This window comes from Hordeum vulgare, chromosome 3H (assembly GCF_904849725.1).
Source record: "Hordeum vulgare subsp. vulgare chromosome 3H, MorexV3_pseudomolecules_assembly, whole genome shotgun sequence".
NCBI classification, from domain to species: Eukaryota; Viridiplantae; Streptophyta; class Magnoliopsida; order Poales; family Poaceae; genus Hordeum; species Hordeum vulgare.
The window spans coordinates 454,050,079-454,055,644 of NC_058520.1; positions in this window are offsets into that span (position 1 = coordinate 454,050,079).

Here is a 5,566-nt window from a genome sequence, read left to right on the forward strand (position 1 = left end):
TTGGCTAGCTCGTTAGTCAATAGATGATCATGGTTTCCTGATCATGGGCATTAGATGTCATTGATAACGGGATCACATCATTGGGAGAATGATGTGATGGACAAGACCCAATCCTAAGCATAGCACTAGATCGTATTGTTCGTATGCTAAAGCTTTTCTAATGTCAAGTATCTTTTCCTTCGACCGTGAGATTGTGCAACTCCCGGATACCGTAGGAGTGCTTTGGGTGTATCAAACGTCACAACGTAACTGGGTGACTATAAAGGTGCACTACAGGTACCTCCGAAAGTGTCTGTTGGGTTGGTACGAATCGAGATCGGGATTTGTCACTCCGTGTGACGGAGAGGTATCTCCGGGCCCACTCGGTAGAACATCATCATGAGCTCAATGTGACTAAGGAGTTAGTCACACGATGACGTGCTACGGAACGAGTAAAGAGACTTACCGGTAACGAGATTGAACAAGGTATAGGTATATCGACGATCGAATCTCGGGCAAGTTCTATACCGACAAACAAAGGGAATCGTATACGGGATGGATTGAATCCTTGACATCGTGGTTCATCCGATGAGATCATCGTGGAGAAAGTGGGAGCCACCATGGGTATCTAGACCCCGCTGATTGTTATTGGCCGGAGAGGCGTCTCGGTCATGTCTGCGTGTCTCCCGAACCCATAGGGTCTACACACTTAAGGTTCGATGACGCTAGGGTTATAGGGAATTGTTATACGAGGTTACCGAAAGTTGTTCGGAGTCCCGGATGAGATCCTGGACATCACGAGGAGCTCCGGAATGGTCCGGAGGTAAAGATTGATACATAGGACGGATGGTTTCGGATACCGGAAGTGTTTCGGGCATCACCGGTAACGTGTCGGGACCACCGGGACCACCAGAGGTGGCCCCGGGGGTCCACCGAAGGGGGGCAACGACCCCGGGAGGTAAATTGGGCCAAGTGGGGAAGGGAACCAGCCCCTAGGTGGGCTGGTGCGCCTCCCCACTCAACCCAATGCGTGGGGGAGATAAAAGGGGGGGCAAACCCTAAGCCAGGTGGGCCTAAGGCCCACCAGGGGTGCGCCACACCCCTCCTCCCCCCTTGGCCGCCGCACCAGCCCCCATCTAGGTCTGCCCCCCCCTCAGGAGAGGGAAACCCTCAAGGGGGAGCAGCCCCTCCCTCCCCCTATATATAGTGGGCACTTTTGGCCATTGGAGATCACACTTTTGCCTCTCTCTCGGCGCAGCCCTGCCCAACTTCCTCCTCCTTTGTGCTGGTGCTTGGCGAAGCCCTGTCGGGAGACCTCGTATCTCTATAGACACCACGCCGTCGTGCTGCTGGAGTTCTTCCCCAACCTCTCCCTCATCCTTGCTGGATCAAGGTGCGGGAGACGTCACCGGGCTGCACGTGTGTTGAACGCGGAGGTGTCGTAGTTCGGCACTAGATCGGAATCGCTGCGAGTACGACTCCATCAACCGCGTTCTAGCAACGCTTACGCTTAGCAATCTTCAAAGGTATGAAGATGATCTTACCCCTCTCTCGTTTCTGGTCTCTCCATAGGAAGATCTGAATATGCTTAGGAAAATTTTGAATTATGCTCCGTTACCCAACAGTGGCATCCGAGCCAGGTTTTCTATGCGTAGATTCTATGCACGAGTAGAACACAAAAGTTGTGGGCGGTGATTTGTCAATTTGCTTGCCGCTACTAGTCTTATTCTTTTCCGGCGGTGTTGTGGGATGAAGCGGCCCGGACCGACTTTACACGTACGCTTACGTGAGACTGGTTCCACCGACAGACATGGACACCGTGCATAAAGGTGGCTAGCGGGTGTCTGTCTCTCCTACTCTAGTCGGATTGGATTTGATGAAAAGGGTCCTTATGAAGGGTAAATAGCTTTGGCATATCATCGTTGTGGCTATCACGTAGGTAAGAAGGCGTTCTTGCTAGAAACCCAAATCAGCCACGTAGAACTTGCAACAACAATTAGAGGACGTCTAACTTGTTTTTGCAGGGTTTGACATGTGATGTGATATGGCCAAAGTTGTGATGTTGCATGTATGATGTATGATATGATCATGTTATTGTAATAGGTTTCACGACTTGCATGTCGATGAGTATGACAACCGGCAGGAGCCATAGGAGTTGTCTTAATTTATTGTATGAGATGCAACGCCATGTGCTTACTACTTTTACTTCATTGCTAACGGTTAGCTATAGTAGTAGTGATAGTAGTAGTTGGCGTGACGACTTCACGGAGACACGATGATGGAGATCATGGTGTCACGCCGGTGACGATGATGATCATGCGATGCCTGAAGATGGAGATCGAAAGAGCAAAGATGATAATGGCCATATCATGTCACTATATGATTGCATTGTGATGTTTATCATGTTTTACATCTTATTGCTTAGAACGACGGTAGCATAATAAGATGATCCCTCTTAAAATTTTGAGAACGTATTCCCCTAAGTGTGCACCGTTGCGAAGGTTCGTTGTCTCGAAGCACCACGTGATGATCGGGTGTGATAGATTCTAACGTTCGCATACAACGGGTGTAAGCCAGATTTACACACGCGAAACACCTAGGTTGACTCGACGAGCTTAGCATGTACAGACATGACCTCGAATACAAGAGACTAAAAGGTCGAACATGAGTCGTATGGTTGAATACGAGCAACATGAAGTTGCTCACCATGGTGACTAGTCCGTCTCACGTGATGATCGGACACGGATTAGTCAACATGGATCATGTATCACTTAGATGACTAGAGGGATGTCGATTTAAGTGGGAGTTCATACTTAATTTGATTAAATGAACTTAATTGTCATGAACTTGGTCTAAAAGTTGTCTTTATAAATATTGTAGATGGCCAACGTCAACCTCAATTTCAACGCATTCCTAGAGAAAAACAAGCTGAAAGATGATGGTAGCAACTATGCGGACTGGGTTCGCAACTTGAAGCTCATCCTTGAAGCAGCTAAAAAGGCTTATGTCCTTGATGCGCCGCTAGGTGACCCTCCCGCTCCCGCAGCAGCCCAGGACATTCTGAACGTCTGGCAAACGCGGAGTGATGACTACTCTCTGGTTAGGTGTGGCATGTTATACAGTTTAGAAACGGGGCTCCAAAGGCGTTTTGAGCAACACGGGGCATATGAGATGTTCCAGGAGCTGAAGCTAGTTTTTCAAGCTCATGCCCGTGTCGAGAGATATGAAGTCTCCGACAAGTTCTTTAGCTGTAAGATGGAGGAGAACAGTTCTGTCAGTGAGCACATACTCAAAATGTCTGGGTTACACGGTCGTCTGACTTCACTTGGAGTCGAACTTCCGGATGATGCTATAATTGACAGAATCCTCGAGTCTCTCCCACCAAGCTACAAAGGCTTTGTGCTTAACTACAACATGCAAGGGATGGAGAAGACCATTCCCGAGTTGTACTCGATGCTCAAGTCTGCAGAAGTAGAAATCAAGAAAGAGCATCAAGTGTTGATGGTCAACAAGACCACTAGTTTCAAGAAAGGCAAGGGTAAGAAGAACTTCAAGAAAGACGGCAAAGCTGTTGCCGCGCCCGGTAAGCCAGATGCCGGGAAGAAGAAAAAGAATGGACCCAAGCCTGAGAATGAGTGCTTCTATTGCAAAGGAAAAGGTCACTGGAAGCGGAACTGCCCCAAATAATTAGCGGACAAGAAGGCCGGCAACGTTAAAGGTATATGTGATATACATATTATTGATGTGTACCTTACCAGCGCTCGTAGTAGCTCCTGGGTATTTGATACCGGTGTTGTTGCTCACATTTGCAACTCAAAGCAGGAACTGCGGAATAAGCGGAGACTGGCCAAGGACGAGGTGACAATGCGCGTCGGGAATGGTTCAAAGGTCGATGTGATCGCCGTCGGCACGCTACCTCTACATCTACCGTCGGGATTAGTTTTAAACCTTAATAATTGTTATTTAGTACCAGCTTTAAGCATGAACATTGTATCAGGGTCTTGCTTAATGCGAGACGGCTACTCATTTAAGTCAGAGAATAATGGTTGTTCTATTTATATGAGTGATATGTTTTATGGTCATGCTTCGCTGGTGAATGGTTTATTCTTGATGAATCTCGATCATGATGTTACACATATTCATAGTGTGAGTACCAAAAGATGTAAAGTTGATAATGATAGTCCCACATACTTGTGGCACTGCCGCCTTGGTCATATCGGCGTTAAGCGCATGAAGAAGCTCCATACTGATGGACTATTAGAGTCTCTTGACTTTGAATCATTTGACACATGCGAACCGTGCCTCATGGGCAAGATGACTAAGACTCCATTCTCAGGAATAATGGAGAGAGCAATCGACTTTTTGGAAATAATACATACTGATGTGTGTGGTCCAATGAACGTTGAAGCTCGCGGTGGCTATCGTTATGTTCGCACTCTCACCGATGATTTGAGTAGGTATGGGTATATCTACTTAATGAAGCACAAATCTGAGACGTTTGAAAAGTTCAAGGAATTTTAGAGTGAGGTCGAGAATCAACGTGACAAAAAAATTAAGTGTCTACGATCTGATCGTGGAGGAGAATATTTGAGTCACGAGTTTGGCACACACCTAAGGAAGTGTGGAGTCGTTTCACAACTGACGCCACGTGGCACACCGCAACGCAACGGAGTGTCTGAACGTCGTAATCGCACTTTATTAGATATGGTACGATCTATGATGTCTCTTACCGACTTACCGCTATCATTTTGGGGATACGCATTAGAAACTGCAGCATTCACTTTAAATAGGGCACCGTCTAAATCCGTTGAGACGACACCGTATGAACTATGGTTTGGCAAGAAACCTAAGTTGTCGTTTCTTAGAGTTTGGGGCTGCGATGCTTATGTGAAGAAACTTCAACCAGAAAAGCTCGAACCCAAAGCGGAGAAATGCGTATTCATAGGATACCCTAAGGAAACTATTGGGTATACCTTCTATCTTAGATCCGAAGGTAAAACCTTTGTTGCCAAGAACGGATCCTTTCTAGAGAAAGAGTTTCTCTCGAAAGAAGTAAGTGGCAGGAAGGTAGAACTTGATGAGGTAATTACACCCCCTCTCGAATAGGACAGTAGCGCAACGCGGGAAGTTGTTCCTGTGGCGCCTACACCAACTAAAGAGGAAGTTAATGATGATGATCATGAAGCTTTGGATCAAGTTACTACTGAACCACGAAGGTCCACAAGGGCATGCTCTGCACCAGAGTGGTACGGCAACCTGTGATGGAAACCATGTTGTTAGACAACGGTGAACCTTCGAACTATGAAGAAGCGATGGCGGGCCCGGATTCCAACAAATGGCTTGAGGCTATGAAATCCGAGATACGATCCATGTATGAGAACAAAGTATGGACTTTGGTGGACTTGCCCGATGATCGGCGAGCCATAGAAAATAAATGGATCTTCAAGAAGAAGACTGATGCAAACGGTAATGTAACCGTTTACAAAGCTCGACTTGTCGCAAAGGGTTTTCGACAAATTCAAGGAGTTGACTACGAAGAGACTTTCTCTCCCGTAGCGAAGCTGAAATCAGTCCGAATCATGTTAGC